Below are 12,227 nucleotides of genomic sequence, written 5' to 3' on the forward strand. Positions count from 1 at the left end.
TGCCTGGTTGGTGGCTCAGTGTCTGAGAGACCTTCAGGGGGGTGGGGGGTAACTGTCTTCCTCAGCTTCTTCCAGCATTTCCTTAATATAACCACAGGAGTCCCAGGCTTCTGTCCATTGGTTGGGTTTATCTGCATCTGACTCTTTCAGCTCCTTGTTGGGCCTCTCGGAGGGCAGCCATGCTAGGCTCCTGTCTGCAAGCACACCATAGCATCAGTAATAGTGTCGGGCATTAGGGTCTCTCCTTGTGGGCCTGTCACTGGACCTCCTTTCCCTCAGTCTCTTCTCCATTTTAGTCCCTGCAGTTCTTTCAGACAGGAACAATTCTGGGTCAGAGGTTTTGTGTGTGGGATGGCAACCCCATCCCTCCACTTGGTGCCCTGTCTTTCTGCTGGAGGTGGACTCTACAAGTTCCCTCTCTCCACTCTTGGGCATTTCATCTAAGGTTTCTTCCTCTGTGTCCTGGTTATCCCTCACCTCTCAGGTTTCTGGTACATTCTATAGGGTCCCCCACCCCCTACCTCCTGCAGTTGCCAATTATGATACTTCCTGCTGGCCCTCAGGGCTTCAGTCCTGACCCTCGCCCTGATACCTGATCACATTCCCCCTTTCCCCTCCCTGTTCTCTTTCTAAAAGCCCCCAAGTAGCTAGATGGTTCCCTTGCCAGCTCAGTGCATAATTTGAAAGGCCATTTGCCCTGACTGCAGTGAGAATGGTCCTGTTGCTGTATGAAGGTGGGAAGTGTAAGGTTCAGTGCTAGCCTGAGACTCACTCTTGCTCCCCCTGAGACAGCAAGTGTCTACTGAGGACTGGAAAGACATCCACTGAAAGAACCATGTGAACCAAGTTCCAGGGATCCCAAAGGATCACTGTGATCTTTCTTCTAGAGTGTGTGAATTGCCTAAATGAAGATTGTTCAACCCTGGAGAAGCTCTCTCTCCCCAGGTGTGTGTGTGTGTGTGTGTGTGTGTGTGTGTGTGTGTGTGTGTGTGTATGTATGTGTGTGTGTGTGTGTGTGTGTGTGTGTAGGTGTTATTTTTCTCCAGGGAATATAGGATTGTGAGCCTTTCAACAACTATCCATATTCCACTCTCCCTTTCCCCTCAGGGATAGCAGTGGACTTAAATTGGATCTCCAGTAGTTAACTCAGCAAGCAGATGTTCCCCCAGGGATGCAATGGCTGGAAGACAAAAGACTCCAATTTTCCTGATGCGGATTCCCATTGAATTACAGTCTACATTCAGAAATTCTTCTATGACTTTACAAATGACAGATATTTTGTAGACTCGAAACAATTTCGAGTATTAAACAGAGTGAAAAGCCACACTTTACCAACAAACAGCATAAACCCGAGCCTAACCTTTACAGACTGTACTCATCATCCACGCTGCACTAGGCACTGCTTTATCTTCTTTTCTACAATCTTTAAAAAATTCCTTTGAAGCAGATAGCATCCATTGCCTATGGGGAGGCATAAGAGTAAGATTCATAGCTATGCAAGGCTTCAGTATCTAGCAGTGTTTAGACAGGCACATGAGATCAAGTTCTAGGGTTCATAGAATGGACTGCCCAGCTCAGGAAGTCTCCTTCAGCTTCCCCCAGCTCCTGTCTCAGTGCTGTCCCTTGTTCTGCTTGCCTGGGCTCCTCAGTGCCCTCAGGAATTCCAGTCCTCAGCCTCTCAGAATCTGATTAAACACTATCTCCGGCCTCATTGTTGAAGGGCTACCAAAGTCCACACTGATTGCCACTGTGTTACAGGAAGAGGGCAATCCCCAGACCTATTAAAGAGATGGAATACTTGCTCTATGCATCTTGAGCAAGAAGGTATATCAGCAAAGTTAGTTTACCGAAAGTTATATTTTAGTATGCTGACAGTCAACACCCAAGTCTCATAGTTTAAATTCTAACTCTGGTCCTAAGTCTTTCTCCCCAGGCTCCTCAGCTGTGTGATGTTTCTTCCTAAAGGTCAGGTCCAATCTCTATCAGCAGTCTTTGACTTGTGGGTCAAGAACCTGGGGGAGACTCTCCAGCAACAGGAAAGTTCAGGGTGGCCTCTCTCTGGATGTGCAGAGTTGAGTATTTCTCTTGGCCTTTGCTTAGCGACTGTCCAGTTAATATCATGGAGTTCTGTGACTGTATTTGGTCATCTTTAGTGACTGATGTCTCTGGGTTGTGGTTATCAGGTACAGCCTTGGGTATAGCTGGATTCCTGACTAAGCTATATTTCCATGTGAAAAAAATGCCCCCTTTTTTTTTAAATCATTAAAATGCCCTGCCTGCATTTGAGGGGCACAGGACCGTGTTTCAAGTTGGTTTCTGTGTCCCACATAAGGTCAGTGTATCTTCTCTTGCCCAAAGCCCACACAAGCTCCATCAGAATATAATCTATCCATCACCCTGACACCAAGGCCCACATACAATGCACCCACCAGCTCCCATGGAGGCCACCAGGATTGGGATGGCCAGCAGCTGTTTCACAAGATGAACATTCAGTTGATAAACAGGAGGTTAAGATAGATGATGTCAGAGATTAAAACATTTGGGGAAAGGTATCTCTCTTAGTTCCTCAGAAAGTTTTCTGTAGCAGAAACAACAGTAGCTGCTCTGGAGAGCTCTGTCCTATATTCCAAAGGCAACTTGATTGTGAGTTTTAACCCAGCATTTTCTTCTGGGATTTTCAGACTGAATGAAGAAGCAGAACTTAACTGGCCTCCTCTCTATCTTTCCGGTTATTTAAACTTTTAGAAAGTCATAATCAGAGGCTGGCGAGATGGCTCAGTGGATAAGAGCACTGACTGCTCTTCCAAAGGTCCTGAGTTCAAATCCCAGTAACCACATGGTGGCTCACAACCATCCGTAATGGGATCTGATGCTCTCTTTTGGTATGTCTAAAGATCGCTACAGTGTAGTTACAAATAGTAAATAAATCATTCAATTCCCAGCAACCTCATGATAGTTCACAACCATCTGTATAGCTATAGTGTACGCATATACATAAAATAAGTAAATAAATCTCTAAAAAAGAAGAAAGTCATCATCACAGGTTTTATTCTCACATTTCCAAAATACCATAACTACTTGGGAGAGAGGTCATAAACCATTCTCTGCTTCCACCAAAGTTTGTAGTGATCCACTCCATCCCAGGACAGCACATTGATTTCAGGACTTCAAGAGCCATTCTATTCTTTGCGGGTCCCTAATTTTGTAGGATACTATCTTCCCTTCCATTTCTTATATTAATTTGTTTAACTTTTATTATTTTTTCCAGGAGGGCAACATATGCCCTAGATTATGTGTGGAAATCAGATGGTAACTTTTGCATGGATCTAAGAGATCAAACTCACGGCATTAGGCTCAGTGGCCTTTACCAGGCAGTCAGCTTACCAGCCTGATTTCCTTTTAATCGTGGTATGGAAAAGCTCCACAGTTTTTTATCTGAGGTCTGACCATGGGTGAGAGGATTTTCCCTTTTCAGTGACAACTTTCTTAGGATCCCTGTGATGCCCATCCCATGTTCCTAGATTAGTAACTGAGAGCCATGGAGATTGCAGAGTGCACCACCCTCTATTCACCGAGCTTCAAGTCCCAGGGCTGGAACTAAGGTGAGGAATCTCACAATCCGCTGCATATACTTTTCATCAAATCTGTAATCCTGTTCTTCCCTCTTGGGGTTATGTTCCATATTTGAGTAGGGGTTGGTCATGGGCATGTACGTTTGGGTGGAGAACAGAAGACAACCTCTGGTTTATGCTGGGATGCTATCCACACTTTATTTTATATTATCTTCCCTTATTCTTTGACACTTATTGGTCAGGAACTTGCTGTGTAAACATGGATGTTCCCACGTCTCCGTCACCCCGGCATGCACTGAGAGCACATCTGTGTACCTGTAGATATGGCTTTTTTAAAAAACAAAACTTACAGGGATTGCACTCAGATCCTTATACTTGGATTCCAAGCACTTTATTGACTGAAGGATCATCTAGCTCCACAAATTTCCATTTTGATGTCGTGAACTAAAGTTCCTGTGTTTGCATGCCATGGATGTAAACTTTAAAATTCTGAAAAATAAGAACAAGAGGCTCTGCTACTTATTTGTTCAGTTTGACTCAGACAATGTGTAATTCTCCTTTAAACTGCTATATTCATAAAATCCTGAGGTTGACACACTTGAAATAAATATGAGTACATATGTTGACTACGGAATGGGAAATTAAACTTCAGCACATAGTTTGCTCAAGGCTGCATGTGTACTAGATGCCTGTACCCATGGACTGAGCTTTAATTAATCAATTAATTAATTTTTTACACTTCTTATTTTATCCACCTGCCCTGTCCACCATCAGACTGTTCCACATCCCATACCTCCTCCCCACCCCCTGTCTCCACATGGATGACCCCAGCCCCCACCTCACCTGACCTCTAAACTCCCTAGGGCCTCGAATCTCTTGAGGGTTAGGTGCATCTTCTCTGAATGAACACAGACCCTGCATTCCTCTACTATATGTGTGTTGGGGGCCTCATATCAGCTGGTGTCTGATGTCTGGTTGGTGGCCCAGTGTTTGGGAGATCTCAGAGGTCCAGGTTAATTGAGACTGCTGGTCCTCCTACAGTTTCTCCCTTCTCCTCAGCTTCTTCTTGCTTTTTCCTAATACAACAACAGGGGTCAGCTCTTTCTGTCCATTGGATGAGTGCAAGTATCTGCAACTGACTCTTTCAGCTGCTTGTGTCTTCTGGATTGTGGTCATGCTCGGTCCATTTATGTGAGTGCTCCATAGCCTCAGTAATAGTGTCAGGACTTGGGACCTCCCCTTGAGCTGGATCCCACTTTGGGCCTGTCACTGGATCTACTATTCCTCAGGCTCCTCTCCATTTCCATCCCTGTAATTGTTTCAGACAGAAACACTTAGGGGTCAGAGTTGTAACTGTGGGATGGCCCCCCTCTCCCTTATTTGATGCTCTGTCTTCCTGCTGGGGGTGGGCTATATAAATTCCTTCACCCTAATGTCAGACATTTTATCTAAGGTCCTTCTATTTGAGTCCTGAGAGTCTCTCACCTCCCAGGTCTCTGGTGCATTCTGGAGAGTCCCCCAACCTCCTATCTCCTGTTGTATGTTTCCATTCTTTCTGCTGGCCCTCAGGGCTTCATTCCTTTTTCCTTACCCAATAACAGATCATCTATTGGTTACATTAAGAATATAAGTCTACTATTGCATGTTTTGGGATATCTTGCCATTTTGGCTATTGCTATGATCTGTGTTATAAACAGATAGGTGTATTGATTGATTTTGTCCCCAGGAAGATTGAATAGGTCCTTCCATTTATGTAACAACTAATCCTCAAAGAGGAGGCTTTCTGTTTAGACACATTTCATTGTCTGAAATCTGTGGAGGTTTCAACAACTGTGTTTTAGTTTCAAGTCCTTTGGGACAATTAAAGACAATGCCAATAACCTTTACTAATCCTTGGGCTTTTTTCAAGCCCCTTAGCAGTAACTACTAGGGAAGTTTGCCATGCCTCACACTGGGAATTCTGATAGACTGTTGTTTTTGATAGGAGCATTTTCACTCAACTTGCAATTACTTTCTTAAAACTTTATATTCATGAGTATGTATCTACATACACACATATATCTTATATATACATATACATGATATTTGATTTCATCTAGTATGTTTGAATTAATATCTATATTGCATTTTAATGAACTATAAAATAAAGTTACTATAGCCTTTTCAAACATTCCAAGAGTTATTAGACTTTCCCGGCATGTCTTTCTCTGTCACTGAGGGAAAAAAGTGTGGGAACTCAAGGCAGGAACCTGGAGGCACGAACTGATGCAGAGGCCTCTGAGAAACACTATTTCCTGGCTTGTTAGCTCCTAGTTTGCTCAGTCCACATTCTTACTGAACACAAGATAACCTACAAAGGGATGGTATCACCCAGAATGAAGTGGGCCCTTCCACATCAATCACTAATTAAGAAAATGCCCTCCAAGTAAAGATGCTTGAGTTTCACTGGAAAGGGGGAATGGAGGGAGGGATGGGGGGGGCTGTTTCTGGGGAGGGTGTGGAGAGGGACTGGGGGATGACAGGGTCTGGGGGATGACCAGGCCTGGGGAGATGACCAGATGACCATTAGTATGAATGGGAAACTGGAACTGACTGGGTGTTACTAGGCATCTCCAGGAAGAGACAGGGACCTGGGATGAGGGAGGCACCCAAGAATCAATGGAGATTTGGCGTCCTTAGCTTTGACTTACAGCACTGGGGATATGGGGTCTGGAAAGGCTACATCATGTGGCCAGGCATGAATCCTGCTGGAGCGATTGGGACACCAACACACCCACAGAATTTTCAACCCAAACATCCTGTCTACAAGAAATGCAGTTATTAAGGATGAGACATAGATGGAGGGAGTGGCCAACCAATAACTGGACCAAGTCGAGGCGTATCCAGTGGGGAAGCACAAACCCTTGACAGTACCAAGCTCACTTTGTTGTGCCTACCAACAGGAGTCTGAGAGGCTCCACCCAGCAGCTGACTCTGCCAGATACGGACACCCACAGCCAAACAGTGGATGGAGCTTGGGGACCCTTATGGAAGGAGAGGAAGAAGGATTGCAGGCATCAAAGGGGACAGGATCTCCACAGAGAGCCAACAGAAGGATCTAACCCGGACCCTTTGGGCTCTCAGAGACTCAACCACTAACCAAAGAACATCCATGGGTGGGACCTAGGCCTCCTTGTACATATGTACCAGAAGTGCAGCTTGGTCTTCATGTTGGTCCCAAACGACTGCAGCAGGGGCTGTACCAAATACCTGTTGTCTGTATGTGGGATATATTCTTCTAGTTGGATTCCCTCCTCTGGCCTCAGGGGGAGAGAGTGTGCCTAGGCCATGAGACTTGATGTGCCAGACTAATCTATTGTTGTCATTTTCTGGGTTGTTATTCTCTTTTCTCTGGTGGATTGAGCTGGGTTGAGTGTAGAGGACTTAGGGCTCCTGGACATTGGCAGGGGCCTGACCCTGGCAGATGTGCAGGTGGTCTCCTTGTGGGTCCCCTAACCATTAGGGCTGGAACTGTCTCTGACTCTGTTTCCTGCCATGGGGTCTCCTTTCCCTACCTGGACTGACTGTTCATGCCTCAGTGGGCAAGGATGCATTTAGTCCTGCTGTGACTACATGTCTCAGGGTGAGGTGGTACCTAAGGGTCAGCTTTCCCTTCTCTGAAGACAAGAGGAGGGGGTGATGGGGGCAGAGATATGTAAGGTTGGACTGGGAGGAGAAGAGGGACAGAGGACGGAATAGGGCTATAAAGTGAGTAAATAAATTAATAAAGAAGGAAAACAGATTAAAATAAGTAAATAAATACCCTGGACATTGTCCGACATTTTCGATATGCACGCATCAGTTGAGGCATATTTAAGGTGTTTTTGAGGACTCTGATTAGAGCAGCAATGAACATCCCTGAGCAAGCATGTGTGGGGTAGGACTCCAGGCATTTGGACAAATGTCACGGAGTGGCACAGCTGGGGTTTGTGGAGGGTTGTATTGCTTTACCAGAATCCTTCACACTGCTTTCCAGAGTGGCTACACCAGTTTGCCCTCCCACCACTGATGAAGGAGAGTTCTCACTTCCCCACAGCAGTGCTGTCCTGTGGCTTTCTTAAAAGGAGCCATTGCTAGTGGGGTAAGAATGAGAGCTCATGGTAGGTTTAATTTGCATTGCTCAATTGATTAGGGTATTGATCGTGTTTAAAATAATTTCTGGCCATTATTTGTTCTTTTAAGGGTACACTGTTTACAGCTTTAGCCTGCTCTTTAACTGTGACATATGCTTTCTTAATTCTCATAACTTGAAGTTGTTTGTGTCTTCTGGATATTGCTCCTCTCTCAGATGTATAACGGATAGGCATTCTCTTCTGTCAGTAGGCTTCTTCTTCATTTGATAGTTTCCATATCCGTACAGCGTCTTTTGAGCTTTCTGAGGTCCTGTGTGTCACTTGTTGCTCTTGATTCCTGGGCAACCCCGGGTCCTATCCAGACAGTCCTTTCCTGAGCCTGTACCTTGTAGGGTGCCCCGTATGGTGCTCCATCAATTCAGGTTTTCACTTTCAGGACCTCCATATATTCGGAGTTGGTTTTAGTGCAGGGTGAAACATTTTGGTCTAATCCCATTCTTCAGTGTATCCACATCCAGCTGTCCCAGCCCAGAGGATGAAGATGCTGTCTCTTCTCCAGGGTGTTTTTCCCAGCAATCTCAAACACCAGGTGCCTGTAGTTACCTGGACTTAACTTTGGAGTTTTCACTTTGAATCCATTGATCTCCATCTCCATGTCTGTGCTTTGACCAGGACAACACTGTTTTTATTACCACAGATCTGCAATGTCTGTTGAAATCTGAATGGTCCTGTGTCCGGCATCCCTCTCTCCACCCCTCCGCAATTCCTATCACTCCCTGGGCTCTTTGTGCTTCCAAATCAATTAAAGTGTTTTTAAGTTTTCTCTGAAGAATGTCGTGAGGATTTTGATTGGAATTGCATCAATTGTCTACATTGCCTTTGGTGTAATGCTCATTTTTACACTGTTGTTTTTGCTGGGCCCATGAGAATTCTTTTCATCTTTTTGTGTCCTTCCCCTGAAGATATATTGAATTTTCTGAAAGGCCTTTTTTTGTATCTATTGAGATGATCATGTAAATTTCTTTTCAATCCATGCATATTAATTATTACACTTATTGACTTATGTGAATGAACAGTCCCAGCCTCTCCTTCATGAAGACACCTTGAATGTGATGCATGATTGTTTTCCCCACATAATAATAAAATTGACTCTTTGGGGATTCCACACCATATATTCCTCTCACATTTGCTTCCTAGTAATTCCCTCTCCTTCCTCCACCTTTGTTACCACGCCCTCTAGCAAAAACAAGGAAACAAACTAAAACCCAAAGCCCGGCACTTTCTGTTAATCTTCACCTCCACTGGGACGAGTTCAGACTCTCTGAGGCCTGGCCCCTGGATGGAGGTGAGTCCTCTGAGTCCTGCAGCCCTGCTGGAAGTCACCTGCTTTTGAGGGTGACATCCCAGCATCCTATTGCAGTCTTTAAGAGTTCACTTTGATGGCTTTCTATCTAGACTACTGCTATTTGGAGAGGGGTAACTGCTGTGGTGGAGATGGGGGTTGTCAGAGGATTCTTCCATGTTCCTCTTTCTCAGCTATGTAACTGTGGTCATTAGCACTGTGAAATTAGCTTATTTACTCAGCATGGACCAAGGGCGCATGCGTTATGGGCTTCCACATGGTTTCTGGCATCGGCATAGACCAGGAACAGAAGTCCCAGTTACTGAAGAGCCACCAGCCCAGGTATGGCAGTCTGATGCAGCTGAGCGCATACACATCGGTGTGGCTCCAGCTGCAGCATCAATCATGGATATCCACTTGGCATTCAGTGGCAAGTCAGGCCACACTGAGACATGGCCCTCAGTGTCAACACGGAGAAGACATCACCATGACCTTGGGTGGCAGAGAAAACCACTCAGAAAATTATGTCCCCCAGAAGCTGCCATGTGACCTTTGGTGGCAGCATGTCCCAGGAATAACAACTCAGCTTCCTGCTACACCACATATCATGAACATCTGCAAGGCTCTCAGTGGTAGCATAGAACATGGACATCAACACAGAGCAGGCTGGAATAAGACCACGACCCACACATGGTCCTCTGGGGCAATATAGGCCAGACATTACCATGGGCCTTGGGGGCAGCACAGGCCACCAGCATGTATGGCCCAGAGCCATGAACAAGGCTTCAGGCTGTCATAGACATCAGACTTCCACATGGTCTGTGGTTGTAGCTCCGGCCATGGCTGGGGAGATAGTCCCAGTCAGAACCCATTAAGGGCATGGAAATAGACAGGACAAAGGCAGTAGCCAGGACCAGATCCTCAGTATGTTCTCAGGAAGCTGGGCAGGCCACTCACATCAGTGTGTTCCCCAGCGGGGAGGGGTGCGGGGGCAGGGCAGGGCATCACAGCCTCAGAACATCAACCAAGCAATGGATATCCATAGGACATAAATATGTCATCAGGTGACAACACAGTCTGGAGACATCAACCCAGACCTCAGGCACATCAGGGCCATTGACCCAAACCTGGACCTCTGCAGCATCCCAGGACATTGCTGTCCTTCGAGGACATCCATCCAGCTTTCTGAGTGTTCCTCATCTCGGACTTCCATCATTGCCAAGATCTAGGGTGATCTCTTGCCCAGGCAGCTTGTTGGGGGCGTGAGCCTGCATCTGCTTAAGGTCTGGGCTGCAGCCCACCATCCTGGCGACCCCGCTGGGCAAAAGATGATCCACCATCAACCTCAGCCCTCTCCCTCTGTCCAGTCACTGCAGTCACAGGGCCACTTCCCCCTCCCCCCACAGCACATGCACTGTACGCCAGGCTCAGCTCCTCCATTTCTCCCATCTCACTTTTCGCCTTTGCTTTTGGCAGTAGCACCCTTCAGGGTGGGTCTCCTGTGCTTTGCAAGTGTATTGTAGTTTGTGTGCCAAGCCTGCCATGTTGGCTCACTGGCCCCACAGAGCATATGATCTTTTTAATACGTGCTTGTGTTCTGTTTCCAAGTATTCTATGGAAGAAATCTCAGTCTATATTGCTGAGATACATTGGCTCGCAGGATGCTTTTTGTTGTTACTGCTGTTGTTTATTAAAGTGTTCTGTGGTTAGAGTAATTCTGGCTCCCTGGAAAGCATGTATAAGTGCTGATTTGCTTCCAGTTGTGAAATCTTTGTAAGCTGGTTGAAGATCTTTGATTCTCTGTTAGAATTCTGCTGTGAATCCATCTGGGCTGGGGCATTTTTCAGTCAGAAGGACTGTTTAAATTGTTTCAATTTCCTTATTTGTTTAAAATGTTCATGTCCACTTAGTTTAACTTTCCTTGTTCCCATGAATCTAATAACTCATCCATCTTGTTAGATTTTCTAACTTAATGAAGTATATGTTTTTAAGTATTTCCTTACAATGTTCTCAATCTCCTTGGAGTCTGTTTCAGTGGTTCCCTGTTCGTCTGTGATTCTGTTCATTTTGTCTTTTTCATTCATTTGGTGAGTTGGGAAAACATTGTCACTCTTAATTTATCTTAATTTATGTTTGCAAAAGAAAATCAAACCAAAACAAAAGAACGATCAAAAGACAAACACAAAACAAAGAAAAACAACAGCTTTTAGATTTGCTGGTTCTTTGCGTTTGTTTCTGTCTCCTTCATTTCTGCTCCACTTTTCAATATTTCTTGCCATCCACTTGAGGGAGACCTGGGGCCCTCTGGAAGAGCAGTTGGTGTTCTCACCTGCTGGGCTCTCTCCAGGCCGTTCTTCCAAATTCCGGAGTTGCTCATTCAGCTGGTCCTTCGAGCTCATTCTGAGTCTTTTAAATGTAGGACTTTAGACCTAAACATATCGCTCCTGGGACTACGCTTAATATTTATCCGAGATTTTCTTGTGTCCTGTCATTTTCATTTAATTCAGAGATTCATTTCCTTCCTTTCTTGATGTGTGTTTCAGGATTGCTGAATCTCTATGGGCTTGTATGTGTCTAAGTACTGGGAAGTCCTGTGCTGTTCGTTTTAGTTTCCACTCCAGGGTAGGCACATGGGATGCATGGAGTTATCTCAATATTTCTAACTGCATTGAGGTTTACTTCCTATTTCAGGACGTGGTCTGTTTTAGGAGGATTTCCTGAGGTGTTCAATACGTTTATATTCTTTGACATTTGGGTGATATGGACATAGATATCCCTTAAGATGATTAGATGTGTAATGCCGTTTATTTCTGATGTTTTTCTGTTTCTTGTCCAGAGAACCAGTCTACTGGAGGATGTGTGGTAAGGGCATCCGCTATTTTTGGTGCCTTGAAGATGGTCTGTATCATGTTAACTCTGATCTAATTTTTATGAAGTTGGGTGTGTCACAGTTTGGTACCTACATGCTGTGCGAATAGTCCTTCCTCATCATATCTTGTTTTGTTTGTTTGTGTTTCTGTTTAAAGTCTACTGTATTAGATCCTAGGATAGTAATATCTGCTTGGATCCTGGTATCACTTGCATCCAATAGTCTTTCCATTCCCTTACTTTAACATAGTGAAGCTAAGATGAGCTTCTATACAACAGAAAGCTGGATGTTGTTTATTTTATTTTATTTTATTTTATTTTATTTTATTTTAT

General features: G+C 44.9%; 1 pseudogene; it reads left to right on the forward strand.

The window, feature by feature from the left end:
• The first annotated feature begins 9,291 nt into the window (after positions 1-9,291).
• The window catches only part of LOC127675551 (ubiquitin-conjugating enzyme E2 variant 1-like), a 30,780-nt pseudogene continuing 27,844 nt past the window's right edge, over positions 9,292-12,227 (forward strand).

Source organism: Apodemus sylvaticus, chromosome X, assembly GCF_947179515.1.
Source record: "Apodemus sylvaticus chromosome X, mApoSyl1.1, whole genome shotgun sequence".
Classification (NCBI taxonomy): domain Eukaryota; kingdom Metazoa; phylum Chordata; class Mammalia; order Rodentia; family Muridae; genus Apodemus; species Apodemus sylvaticus.